General features: G+C 40.9%; 1 protein-coding gene across 8 annotated transcripts in view; it reads left to right on the forward strand.

The window, feature by feature from the left end:
- Window positions 1-10,038: 10,038 nt before the first annotated feature.
- LOC133551798 (TLC domain-containing protein 5-like) overlaps window positions 10,039-15,164 on the forward strand; it is a 6,816-nt gene continuing 1,690 nt past the window's right edge. For 2 of the 8 annotated variants that reach the window (XM_061898892.1, XM_061898893.1), the window contains exons 1-2: window positions 10,047-10,240; window positions 10,326-10,383. The gene's annotated coding sequence lies outside the window, so the exon portion shown is untranslated. Of the gene's footprint in view, window positions 10,384-15,132 lie in introns of all 8 variants that reach the window. The other 6 variants (XM_061898895.1, XM_061898896.1, XR_009806570.1 and 3 more) reach the window with 5 other exon arrangements.

Genomic DNA, 15,164 nt, shown 5'->3' on the forward strand with positions numbered 1-15,164 from the left:
TACTGCGCCCCCTAAGGCACCGGAATGTAACTATACGTACCTTATGTTCAAACAGGCGTTTGATTTCAATCGGTATTCGACTATTTTTTTCTTCTTTTTTTATTCACACGCTTTACTAAAAGGGAGGCTATTTTTTTTTTGTTTTCTTAGGTTATTTCCAAAAATAAAAATAAAATCAATTTAATGTATTTATTTGAAAGTGTGGCTTGGGACAAACCGGAAGTGTTACCAAGGTTAATATGAAAATATGCCTATGCTTACATAGTAAAAGGTATGTACTCATATTTTGTGCTGTATTTCATACATAGATACACCAATGTGTGCGTTTTGGTGCAATTTGCTATGCGTACACACATCTGTTAATGGCATGTTAACTACTTGTGCAATAACTTAGTACACTTACACTTTAACAGCACTTCTCCATCTGTTAAAGTTGGAGAAGATCTGGCCCACCACGTCATTGTTTGGCCCCCGAAAGGTTAGAAATAATTTCCATCCATCCATTTTCTTCCCCTTGTCCCTTTTAGGGTCGCGGCGGTTGCTGGAGCCTATCTCAGCTGCATTTGGGCGGAAGGCGGTGTACACCCTGGACAAGTCGCCACCTCATAAATAATATGTGTACAATAAAGCACTTTTATCTTTTCTTAATAAATGTGTCACAAAAATAAATGCACTGCGTACATTTACACTTAACTAATCTCTGGTAATACAACAAAATATACAATCATACATTTCAAAACAATATTTTTGTTCAAATAAAGAAAAATGTATCGCAAAAATAAATGCACTGCATACCATTACATCTTTTTACACTTAAATAATCTCTAATAACACAACAAAATATACAATCACACATTTCAAAACAATATTTTTGTTCAAATAAAGAAAAATGTATCACAAAAATAAATGCACTGCGTACCATTACATCTTTTTACACTTAAATAATCTCTAATAATACAACAAAATAAACAATCATACATTTCAAAACAATGTTTTTGTTCAAATAAAGAAAAATGTATCACAAAAATAAATGCACTGCATACCATTACATCTTTTTACACTTAAATAATCTCTAATAATACAACAAAATATACAATCATACATTTCAAAACAATATTTTTGTTCAAATAAAGAAAAATGTATCACAAAAATAAACACACCGCGTACCATTACACCTATTTACACTTAAATAATCTCTAATAATACAACAAAATATACAATCATACATTTCAAAACAATATTTTTGTTCAAATAAAGAAAAATGTATCACAAAAATAAATGCACTGCGTCCCATTACATCTTTTTACACTTAAATAATCTCTAATAACACAACAAAATATACAATCACACATTTCAAAACAATATTTTTGTTCAAATAAAGAAAAATGTATCACAAAAATAAATGCACTGCGTACCATTACATCTTTTTACACTTAAATAATCTCTAATAATACAACAAAATAAACAATCATACATTTCAAAACAATGTTTTTGTTCAAATAAAGAAAAATGTATCACAAAAATAAATGCACTGCATACCATTACATCTTTTTACACTTAAATAATCTCTAATAATACAACAAAATATACAATCATACATTTCAAAACAATATTTTTGTTCAAATAAAGAAAAATGTATCACAAAAATAAACACACCGCGTACCATTACACCTATTTACACTTAAATAATCTCTAATAATACAACAAAATAAACAATCATACATTTCAAAACAATATTTTTGTTCAAATAAAGAAAAATGTATCACAAAAATAAATGCACTGCGTCCCATTACATCTTTTTACACTTAAATAATCTCTAATAACACAACAAAATATACAATCACACATTTCAAAACAATATTTTGTTCAAATAAAGAAAAATGTATCACAAAAATAAATGCACTGCGTACCATTACATCTTTTTACACTTAAATAATCTCTAATAATACAACAAAATATACAATCATACATTTCAAAACAATATTTTTGTTCAAATAAAGAAAAATGTATCACAAAAATAAATGCACCGCGTACCATTACACCGATTTACACTTAAATAATCTCTAATAATACAACAAAATATACAATCATACATTTCAAAACAATATTTTTGTTCAAATAAAGATACTTAAATATATGCTTGGGCTTCACGGTGGAAGAAGGGTTAGTGCGTCTGCCTCACAATACGAAGGTCCTGCAGTCCTGGGTTCAATCCCAGGCTCGGGATCTTTCTGTGTGGAGTTTGCATGTTCTCCCAGTGAATGCGTGGGTTCCCTCCGGGAACTCCGGCTTCCTCCCACTTCCAAAGACATGCACCTGGGGATAGGTTGATTGGCAACACTAAATTGGCCGTAGTGTGTGAATGTGAGTGTGAATGTTGTCTATCTGTGTTGGCCCTGCGATGAGGTGGCGACTTGTCCAGGGTGTACGCCGCCTTCCGCCCAATTGAAGCTGAGATAGGCGCCAGCGCCCCCCGAAATCCCAAAAGGGAATAAGCGGTAGAAAATAGATGGATGGATGGAAATATCTGCTTGATGGGCTGGTCAGCAACACCGGGGCCCCGCAGGGTACAGTCCTCTCCCCCTTCCTCTTCACCATTTACACCACCGATTTCCACTATCAGTCAGAGTCCTGCCACCTTGAGAAGTTTCCTGATGACTCTGCGATAATGGGATGTATTGAGGATGGTGATGACGAGGAATACAGGACACTGGTGGAGGACTTTGTCACATGGTGTGGAAAGAACCACCTCCAGCTCAATGTGACGAAGACCAAGGAGCTGGTTGTGGACCTGGGAAGGAGGAGGAGTACTCCGGCGACCCCTGTTTCCATCAGGCGGGTTGATGTGGACATGGTTGAGGATTATAAATACCTCGGAGTACACATGAACAACAAGCTGAAAGGGTCAAAACACGCTGAGGCCCTCTACAAGAAGGGACAGAGCCACCTCTACTTCCTCAGGAGGCTATGATCATTCAACGTCTGTACAAAGATGTTCAACGAGTCGGTGGTGGCGAGCGCCTTCTTGTACGCAGTAGCCTGCTGAGGCAGCAGGCTAAGAGCGAGGGACGCTAACAGACTGGACAAGCTGGTAGAGAAGGCCAGTAACGTGGTGGGAGTGGAGCTGTACTCTCTGGCGGTGGTGTCAGAGAGGGGAAGTCTAGCAAAACTCCTAGCCATTATGGACAACACCTCCCACCCACTACACTCGGACCTTGCGGAGAGAATGAGCACGTTCAGTGGTAAGCTCAGACCCCCAAAATGTAACACGGAACGACACAGTAGGTTCTTCATACCGACAGCCATCGGACTGTACAATGCATATGTTCCTTCTTGACTGCACTTAAATGTAGAATATATGTAGAATATATTTATATTATTCATATATTATATATGTCATATATTATTTATTATTATTATTGTTTATTGTGAGCGAACTGTGGTGCTGAATTTCCCCCAGGGATCAATAAAGTACTTTCTATTCTATTCTATTCTTATGATTTCAATCCAACACATTTTTAACAACAAGATTTTACAGTAAAAGTTTTTACAGTAAAATCCACGTTCGTACCGTTAATCCATATCGAGTAATAATACAGTATAAAAACACAATGACTGATTGGCATAGTAATGCCGGGTTGGTCCCTCCGTGGATGCGTCGACAAGAACACAGCAATGGTAAGTTTAAATGATTTATTAAACTTAACAAAAGCAGGCTACGAACAAAAATACTGGAGCTAACAGACAAAAATAAACCAAGGGCGCTAGCATAAAAGCTAGGAATAGAAAACAGAAAAACTAAGACTAACACGAAAGCACACAAAAAGGAAAAACAATTCATCAGCGTGAGAGGTGGAATAAAACAAAGGCTTAGCATGAAAAGCAAGCGAGAATATACATACTTGAAGTCGATACTGTTGCTCAAAGGCAAATTATGAACCCAGACTGAACAAAGAAAAGAGGAAGGCTTATATAAGGAGCAATCAAGGAGAACCAGGTGTGTGTAGAAAACGAGGAGCAGGTGAAATCAATGTGTAACGAAGGTGACTGACTAAACAGGAAGTAAGCTGGTCTGACTGAGAATGAGACAATAGAACAATAAACAATATGTGAAGATCCGAGTAACAGATCGCAACAAACACAACAACCGTAGATTTTACGGTATAAAAATTTTGCCTATATTTTTCTGTAAAAAAAAAATTGTGGCCCCGTTTTTCCGTTCAATTTAATGTAATTCCATTTATTTATCTATTTTATAAGCTGTTAAAAAAAAACGGTGAAATTGTGGCGACTGAGCTGCCAGTTTTCAACGCTACAATCGAAAAAAAACATTTTGTACAGCCTACATAAGAAGAAATACAATCATACGCTTGATTGTTTCAGAGTTGGACATGCGTTCTACTGAGGTGGCAAACTATGATGCGTTCAGTTTATCAAAGCAACAAACAAACAATCGGAAAATTCCCGTCGTATCAATTCCTAGATATGGTCGTAATTATACTAAATGCACTGGGCATAATAAACACAACATTATTAATATTGCTACTACGGATAATTTGATCAAAAATTCCCTAAAACAGCCCACTACCTATAATATAGGGTTTTTAAACATAAGATCATTGTCTCCCAAAACGTTGTTATTTAATGATATTATCAGAGACAACAATCTTAACGTCATCGGTCTCAGCGAAACCTGGCTTAAACCAAACGACTTTTTTGCGCTAAATGAGGCATGTCCTCCTAACTTTACACATGCGCATATTGCCCGTCCCTTTAAAAGGGGTGGGGGGGGGGTCGCACTAAACGAAAACTTTAACCTTAGTCCTAACATAAATAATAAATATAAACCGTTTGAGGTGTTTACTATGAGGTCTGTCACACCGCTGCCTCTACACCTGGCTGTTATCTACCGCCCCCCAGGGCCCTATTCGGACTTTATCAATGAATTCTCAGAGTTCGTTGCTGATCTAGTGACGCACGCCGATAATATAATCATAATGGGGGACTTTAATATCCATATGAATACCCCATCGGACCCACCGTGCGTAGCGCTCCTGACTATAATTGATAGCTGTGGTCTTACACAAATAATAAATGAACCCACGCATCGCAACGGTAATACGATAGACCTAGTGCTTGTCAGGGGTATCACCGTTTCCAAAGTTACGATACTCCCGTATACTAATGTATTGTCCGATCATTACTTTATAAAATTCGAGGTTCAGACGCATGTTCGTCAAACTAATAATAATGATAACTGCTATAGCAGCCGCAACATTAATGCGGCCACAACGACAACTCTTGCTGACCTACTGCCCTCGGTAATGGCACCATTCCCAAAGTATGTGGGCTCTATTGATAACCTCACTAACAACTTTAACGACGCCCTGCGCGAAACCATTGAGAACATAGCACCGCTAAAGTTAAAAAAGGCTCCAAAAAAGCGTACCCCGTGGTTTACAGAAGAAACTAGAGCTCAGAAATTATTATGTAGAAAGCTGGAACGCAAATGGCGCACGACTAAACTTGAGGTGCACCATCAAGCATGGAGTGATAGTTTAATAACTTATAAACGCATGCTTACCTTAGCTAAAGCTAAATATTACTAAAATCTCATCCACAGTAATAAAAACTATCCTAAATTTTTGTTTAGTACGGTAGCATCGCTAACCCAACAAGGGACCCCTTCCAGTAGCTCCACCCACTCAGCTGATGACTTTATGCAATTCTTTGATAAGAAAATTGAAGTCATTAGAAAGGAGATTAAAGACAATGTGTCCCAGCTACAACTGGGTTCTACTAACACAGATACGATTGTATATACGGCGGATACTGCCCTCCAAAATAGTTTCTCTCGTTTTGAGGAAATAACATTAGAGGAATTGTTACAACGTGTAAATGGAATAAAACAAACAACATATTTACTTGACCCTCTTCCTGGGAAACTGATCAAGGAGCTCTTTGTATTATTAGGTCCATCAGTGCTAAATATTATAAACTTATCACTTTCCTCGGGCACTGTTCCCCTAGCATTCAAAAAAGCGGTTATTCATCCTCTTCTTAAAAGACTTAACCTCGATCCTGACCTCATGGTAAACTACCGACCGGTGTCTCACCTTCCCTTTATTTCAAAAATCCTCGAAAAAATTGTTGCGGAGCAGTTAAATGAACACTTAGCGTCTAACAACCTATGTGAAACCTTTCAATCCGGTTTCAGGGCAAATCACTCTACTGAGACAGCCCTCGCAAAAATGACTAATGATCTATTGCTAACGATGGATTCTGATGCGTCATCTATGTTGCTGCTCCTCGATCTTAGCGCTGCTTTCGATACCGTCGATCATAATATTTTATTAGAACGTATCAAAACACGAATTGGTATGTCAGACTTAGCCCTGTCTTGGTTTAACTCTTATCTTACTGATAGAATGCAGTGCGTCTCCCATAACAATGTGACCTCGGACTATGTTAACGTGTGGAGTTCCCCAGGGTTCGGTCCTTGGCCCTGCACTCTTCAGCATCTACATGCTGCCGCTAGGTGACATCATACGCAAATACGGTGTTAGCTTTCACTGTTATGCTGATGACACCCAACTTTACATGCCCCTAAAGCTGACCAACATGCCGGATTGTAGTCAGCTGGAGGCGTGTCTTAATGAAATTAAACAATGGATGTCCGCTAACTTTTTGCAACTCAACGGCAAAAAAACGGAAATGCTGATTATCGGTCCTGCTAGACACCGACCTCTATTTAATAATACAACTCTAACATTTGACAACCAAACAATTAAACAAGGCGACACGGTAAAGAATCTGGGTATTATCTTCGACCCAACTCTCTCCTTTGAGTCACACATTAAAAGCGTTACTAAAACAGCCTTCTTTCATCTCCGTAGTATCGCTAAAATTCGCTCCATTCTGTCCACTAACGACGCCGAGATCATTATCCATGTGTTTGTTACGTCTCGTCTCGATTACTGTAACGTATTATTTTCGGGTCTCCCCATGTCTAGCATTAAAAGATTACAGTTGGTACAAAATGCGGCTGCTAGACTTTTGACATGAACAAGAAAGTTTGATCACATTACGCCTGTACTGGCTCACCTGCACTGGCTTCCTGTGCACTTAAGATGTGACTTTAAGGTTTTACTACTTACCTATAAAATACTACACGGTCTAGCTCCATCCTATCTTGCCGATTGTATTCTACCATATGTCCCGGCAAGAAATCTGCGTTCAAAGGACTCTGGCTTATTAGTGATTACCAAAGCCCAAAAAAAGTCTGCGGGCTATAGAGCGTTTTCCGTTCGGGCTCCAGTACTCTGGAATGCCCTCCCGGTAACAGTTCGAGATGCCACCTCAGTAGAAGCATTTAAGTCTCACCTTAAAACTCATTTGTATACTCTAGCCTTTAAATAGACTTCCTTTTTAGACCAGTTGATCTGCCGTTTCTTTTCTTTTTCTCCTGCCGTTTCTTTTCTTTTTCTCCTATGTCCCACTCTCCCTTGTGGAGGGGGTCAGGTCCGATCCGGTGGCCATGTACTGCTTGCCTGTGTATCGGCTGGGGACATCTCTGCACTGCTGATCCACCTCCGCTTGGGATGTTTTCCTGCTGGCTCCGCTGTGAACGGGACTCTCGCTTCTGTGTTAGATCCGCTTTGGACTGGACTCTCGCGACTGTATTGGATCCATTATGGATTGAACTTTCACAGTATCATGTTAGACCCGCTCGACATCCATTGCTTCCATCCTCTCCAAGGTTCTCATAGTCATCATTGTCACCGATGTCCCACTGGGTGTGAGTTTTCCTTGCCCTTATGTGGGCCTACCGAGGATGTCGTAGTGGTTTGTGTTGTGGTTTGTGCAGCCCTTTGAGACACTAGTGATTTAGGGCTATATAAGTAAACATTGATTGATTGATTGATGTTTTATCTATACACATTTATATTCATACTGTATATTATTCACTGTTAAAAGCGGCCCTCTGGGGACAACCATAACTGCAATGTGACCCTCAATGAAAACAAGTTTGACACACATGATCTACTTGAACTAGCATGGTGACTGTATTCTTCATCTGTCCTAAACTGAGGTCATGCAGCACCCTATTGTTTTAATTTTATTTGCATTACTATACCTGAATCTGTGTATTTTATTGTACTCTTTATGTCTGATGTTGGTGCCGTCTAACCTGACTTTTTTGGACTTTGTTGTATTGCACCAACAAGCTCTACATCTGTGTCTGTGTATTTTATCGCAGTGTTTTTTTCACCATATACCACCTCAGAAAGTACTTGGCTCTCCCATTACCTCCATAATGACCAACATTAAAATACAGTAGCATAGTAGGCCTGAGTATTCAATAAAAGTAGAGTTTTTTTAAGTACCACTGAAACATTACACACAGCTTGAACGGTAACACTGTACAAATAAAACACTGTACAAAACCCAAAACCAGTGAAGTTGGAATGTTGTGTAATTCATAAATTAAAACAGAATAGAATGATTTGAAAATCCTTTTCAACTTATATTCAATTGAATAGACTTTAAAGACAATATATTTAATGTTCGAACGGAGAAACGTTTTTTTTTTGCAAATAATCATTAACTTAGAATTTAATGGCAGCAACACATTGCATAAAAGTTGGCACAGGGGCATTTTTACCACTGTGTTACATGGCCTTTTCTTTTAACAACACTCAGTAAATGTTTAGGAACTGAGGAGACCAATTTTTTAAGCTTTTCAGGTGGAATTCTTTCCCATTCTTGCTTGATGTACAGCTTAAGTTGCTCAACATTCCGGGGTCTCCTTTGTGGTATTTTAGGCTTCATAATGTGCCACACATTTTTAATGGGAAACAGGTCTGGACTACAGGCAGGCCAGTCTAGTACCTGCACTCCTATACTATGAAGCCACGCTGTTGTAACACGTGGCTTGGCATTGTATTGCTGAAATAAGCAGGGAGGTCTACGATAACATTGCTTGGATGGCAACATATGTTGCTCCAAAACCTGTATGTACCTTTCAGCATTAATGGTCCCTTAACAGATGTGTAAGTTACCCATGCCTTGACTACTAATACACCCCCATACCATCACAGATGCTGGCTTTTCAACTTTGCGCCTATAACAGTCCAGGTGGTTCTTTTCCTCTTTGTTTCGGAGGACACAACGTCCACATTTCAAATGTGGACTCGTCAGACCACAGAACACTTTTCCACTTTGCGTCAGTCCATCTTAGATGAGCTCGGGCCCAGCGAAGCCGGCGGTGTTTCCGGGTGTTGTTGATAAATGGCTTTCGCTTTGCATAGTAGAGTTTTAACTTGTACTTACAGATGTAGCGACCAACTGTAGTTACTGACAGTGGTTTTCTGAGACCATGTGGTGATATCCTTTACACACTGATGTCCCTTTTTGATGCAGTACCGCCTGAGAGATCAAAGGTCTGTAATGTCATGGCTTACGTGCAGTGATTTCTCCGGATTTTCTGAACCGTTTGATATTACGGACCTTAGATAGTGAAATCCCTAAATTCCTTGCAATGGCTGGTTGAGAAAGGTCGTTCTTAAACAAATTGCTCAGACATTTGTTCACAAAGTGGTGACCCTCGCCCCATCCTTGTTTGTGAATGACCGAGCATTTCATGGAAGCTGCTTTTACACCCAATCATGGCACCCACCAGTTCCTAATTAGCCTGTTCACCTGTGGGATGTTCCAAATAAGTGTTTGATGAGTATTCCTTTTTTGCCACTTGTGCCAGCTTTTTTTGAAAGTTGAAGGCATCAAATTCCAAATGACCTGAAATTTTCAAAAAATAACATTTTCCAGTTTGAACGTTAAGTATCTTGTCTTTGCAGTCTATTCAATTGAATATCGGTTGAAATGGATTTGCAAATCATTGTATTCTGTATTTATTTACCATTTACACAATGTGCCAACTTTACTGGTTTTGGGTTTTGTGCTTGAATGAAGTGTTTTTTTTTTGTTTTCCACCAAAGGCCCCACCCTGAAAAATCAAAAAAATGCGCCTGCGGTAACAATAATAATATTTAGGTTGTGACGGGATGGGTTCAGACAGGATAGACTTTTCTGTCAGTGCAGCTTGGAGGCCATCTTTTGTGGAGTATAACTAGATTAGTGTGATGACAAGAGGGGTGTTTTCCCCCTAAATATGGGCTGTCAGGTGAGGGAAGAGCAGACCGGGAGCGGTAGTAATCCTTTAAGAGGATCACGTTTGAAGGTGCAGGGGGGGAATGAAAGAAGGCATCAAAGAAACTGTCTGGTCGAGTCGTTTCTGTGCCTCACTTTGACGTGGTTGTGATCAGTTTCAGGCACTTTGGTGGCGATGCATGGGTATTTAGTTGCAGGCTGGCCACACTGAAGGTAAGCGGTTTTATAACATGTCAAATGCTTGGACATACGATAGTATCGAGTATAAATGCCTGCTTCTCAGCATCCATGAGGATAAGTGTCATGCATGTCTCCTGGTGTAGTATCTATTTTACTATGTAATAACATGTTTTGTGGGTTGACCAGATCCCTATAAGCGCGCATACCACAAAACCCAAAACCAGTGAAGTTGGCACGTTGTGTAAATCGTAACAGAATACAATGATTTGCGAATAACTTTCAAGCTATATTCAGTTGAATATAGGTTAATATATTGAATTTACTGGAAGGACAAGATACTTAACGTTCAAACTGGTAAGCTTTGTTTTTTGCAAATTTTAGCTCATTTGGAATTTGATGCCTGCAACATGTTTCAAAAAAGCTGGCACAAGTGGCAAAAAAGACTGAGAACGTTGAGGAATGCTCACCAAACACTTATTTGGAAAATCCCACAGGTGAGCAGGCTAATTAGGAACAAGTGGGTGCCATGATTGGGTATAAAAGCAGCTTCCATGAAAGGCTCAGTCATTCACAAACAAGGATGGGGCGAGGGTCACCACATTGTGAACAAATGTGTGAGCAAATTGTCCAACAGTTTAAGAACAACATTTCCCAACGAGCTATTGTAAGGAATTTAGGGATTTCAGCATTTAAGGTCTGTAATGTCATCAAAAGGTTCAGGGAATCTAGAGAAATCACTGCACAAAGTATTGAATGCCCGTGACCTTGGATCCCTCAGGCGGTACTGCAACAAAAAGAGACATCAGTGTGTAAAGGGTATCACCACATGGGTACAGGAACACTTAAGAAAACCACAGTCAGTAGCTACAGTTCGTCGCTACATCTGTAAAGTGCAAGTTAAAACTCTAATAGCAAAGTGAACGCCATTTATCAACAACACCCAGAAGCGCTGCCAGCTTCGCTGAGCTCGGGTTCATTGTTAATGGAAAGGCTATGTAATAGTGGTAAAAATGACCTTGTGCCAACATTTTGCAATGTGTTGTTGCCATTAAATTCTAAGTTAATCCATCTCCATCCATCCATCTTCTTCCGCTTATCCGAGGTCAGGTCGCGGGGGCAACAACCTAAGCAGGGAAATCCAGACTTCCCTCTCCCCAGCCACTTCGTCTAGCTCTTCCCGGGGGATCACGAGGCGTTCTCAGGCCAGGCGGGAGACATAGTCTTCCCAACGTGTCCTGGGTCTTCCCTGTGGCCTCCTACCGGTTGGACGTGCCCTAAACACCTCCATAGGGAGGCGTTCGGGTGGCATCCTGACCAGATGCCCGAACCACCTCATCTGGCTCCTCTCGATGTGAAGGAGCAGCGGCTTTACTTTGAGTCCCTCCCGGATGGCAGAGCTTCTCACCCTATCTCTAAGGGAGAGCCCCGCCACACGGCAGAGGAAACTAATTTCGGGCGCTTGTACCCGTGATCTTATCCTTTCGGTCATGACCCAAAGCTCATGACCATAGGTGAGGATGGGAACGTAGATCGACCGGTAAATTGAGAGCTTTGCCGTCCGGCTCAGCTCCTTCTTCAACACAACGGATCGGTACAACGTCCGCATTACTGAAGACGCCGCACCGATCCGCCTGTCGATCTCACGATCCACTCTTCCCCCACTCGTGAACAAGACTCCTAGGTACTTGAACTCCTCCACTTGGGGCAGGGTCTCCTCCCCAACCCGGAGATGGCATTCCACCCTTTTCCGGGCGAGAACCATGGACTCGGACTTGGAGGTGCTGATTCTCATTCCGGTCGCTTCACACTCGGCTGCAAACCGATCCAGTGAGAGCTGAAGATCCCGGTCAGATGAAGCCATCAGGACCACATCATCTGCAAAAAGCAGAGACCTAATCCTGCGGTCACCAAACCGGAACCCCTCAACGCCTTGGCTCCGCCTAGAAATTCTGTCCATAAAAGTTATGAACAGAATCGGTGACAAAGGACAGCCTTGGCGGAGTCCAACCCTCACTGGAAATGTGTTCGACTTACTGCCGGCAATGCGGACCAAGCTCTGGCTCTGATCTTACAGGGAGCGGACCGCCACAATAAGACAGTCCGATACCCCATACTCTCTGAGCACTCCCCACAGGACTCTCCGAGGGACACGGTCGAATGCCTTCTCCAAGTCCACAAAGCACATGTAGACTGGTTGGGCAAACTCCCATGCACCCTCAAGAACCCTGCCGAGAGTATAGAGCTGGTCGACAGTTCCACGACCAGGACGAAAACCACACTGTTCCTCCTGAATCCGAGGTTCGATTATCCGGCGTAGCCTCCTCTCCAGTACACCTGAATAAACCTTACCGGGAAGGCTGAGGAGTGTGATCCCACGATAGTTGGAACACACCCTCCAGTCCCCCTTCTTAAAGAGAGGAACCACCACCCCGGTCTGCCAATCCAGAGGTACCGCCCCCGATGTCCACGCGATGCTGCAGAGTCTTGTCAACCAAGACAGCCCCACAGCATCCAGAGCCTTAAGGAACTCCGGGCGGGTCTCGTCCACCCCCGGGGCCTTGCCACCGAGGAGCTTTTTAACTACCTCAACCCCAGAAATAGGAGAGTCCACCACAGATTCCCCAGGCACTGCTTCCTCATAGGAAGACGTGTTGGTGGGATTGAGGAGGTCTTCGAAGTATTCCTTCCACCTATCCACAACATCCGCAGTTGAGGTCAGCAGAACACGATCCGCACCATACACGGTGTTGATAGTGCACTGCTTCCCCTTCCTGAGGCGGCGGACGGTGGTCCAGAATCGCTTCGAAGCCGTCCGGAAGTCGTTTTCCATGGCTTCCCCGAACTCCTCCCATGTCCGAGTTTTTGCCTCCGCGACCGCCGAAGCCGCACACCGCTTGGCCTGTCGGTACCTGTCCACTGCCTCCGGAGTCCTATGAGCCAAAAGGACCCGATAGGACTCCTTCTTCAGCTTGACGGCATCCCTCACCGCTGGTGTCCACCAGGGGGTTTTAGGATTGCCGCCCCGACAGGCACCAACTACCTTGCGGCCACAGCTTCGATCAGCCGCCTCGACAATAGAGGTGCGGAACATGGTCCACTCGGACTCAATGTCCAGCACCTCCCTCGTGACATGTTCGAAGTTCTTCCGGAGGTGGGAATTGAAACTTTCTCTGACAGGAGATTCTGCCAGACGTTCCCAGCAGACCCTCACAATGCGTTTGGGCCTCCCAGGTCTGTCCGGCATCCTCCCCCACCATCGCAGCCAATTCACTACCAGGTGGTGATCGGTAGAAAGCTCCGCCCCTCACTTCACCCGAGTGTCCAAAACATAAGTTTTATAAAAATAAAAAAAAAAAGTTTCTCAGTTTGAACATCAAATATCTTGTCTTTGCAGTCTATTAAAGTGAATATAAGTTGAAAATGATTTGTAAATCATTGTATTCTGTTTTTATTTACGAATTACACAACGCGCCAACTTTACTGGTTTTGGGTTTTGTGCATACACAAACGTGCGTTTACATGGTTATGATGGAGTCAACTTCTGTGCAATTAAACTAAGAAACTGAAATTACATCGTATCGGTCTATAGCAGGGGTCACCAACGCGGTGCCCGCGGGCACCAGGTAGCCCGTAAGGACCAGATGAGTCGCCCGCTGGCCTGTTCTAAAAATAGCTCAAATAGCAGCACTTACCAGTGAGCTGCCTCTATTTTTTAAATTGTATTTATTTACTAACAAGCTGGTCTCGCTTTGCTCGACATTTTTGATTCTGAGAGAGACAAAACTCAAATAGAATTAGAAAATCCAAGAAAACATTTTAAAGACTTGGTCTTTACTTGTTTAAATAAATTATTTTATTTTTTTACTTTGCTTCTTATAACTTTCAGAAAGATAATTTTAGAGAAAAAATACAACCTTAAAAATGATTTTAGGATTTTTAAACGCATATATCTTTTTACCTTTTAAATTCCTTCGTCTTCTTTCCTGACAATTTAAATCAATGTTCCAGTAAATTTGTTTTTTTTTATTAGCTTTATTAGCTTTTATTAGCTTATGTTTTTTGGACGAAGAATATTTGTGAAATATTTTTTCAAACTTATTATGATTAAAATTCAAAAAAATTATTCTGGCAAATCTAGGAAATCTTTAGAATCAAATTTAAATCTTATTGCAAAGTCTTTTGAATTTATTTTCAATTTTTTATTCTGGAAAATCTAGAAAAAATAATGATTTGTCTTTGTTAGAAATATAGCTTGGTCCAATTTGTTATATATTCTAACAAAATGCAGATTGGATTTTAACCTATTTAAAACCTGTCATCAAAATTCTAAAATTAATTATTGGTGAAAAAGTACTAATGACCTTCCATAAATTATTTTTTTAATTTTTTTAAAAAGATTCGAATTAGCTAGTTTTTCTCTTCTTTTTTCGGTTGAATTTTTAATTTTAAAGAGTCAAAATTGAAGATAACATATATTTCAAAATTTAGTTTTCATTTTTTTCCTGTTTTCTCCTCTTATAAACCGTTCAATTAAGTGTTTATTTTCATCATTTATTCCGTAAAAGGAAAAAAAAATGTATGACGGAATGACAGACAGAAATACCCATTTTTATATATATATATTAAAGGTAAATTGAGCAAATTGGCTATTTCTGGCAATTTATTTAAGTGTGTATCAAACTGGTAGCCCTTCGCATTAATCAGTACCCAAGAAGTAGCTCTTGGTTTCAAAAAGGTTGGTGACCCCTGGTCTATACTGACTTGATGTCTGCCTTTTCCGAGGGAGGAGCTATCATTTGGCTAGCCGCTAGATC

This window comes from Nerophis ophidion, linkage group LG04 (genome assembly GCF_033978795.1).
Source record: "Nerophis ophidion isolate RoL-2023_Sa linkage group LG04, RoL_Noph_v1.0, whole genome shotgun sequence".
Classification (NCBI taxonomy): Eukaryota; Metazoa; Chordata; class Actinopteri; order Syngnathiformes; family Syngnathidae; genus Nerophis; species Nerophis ophidion.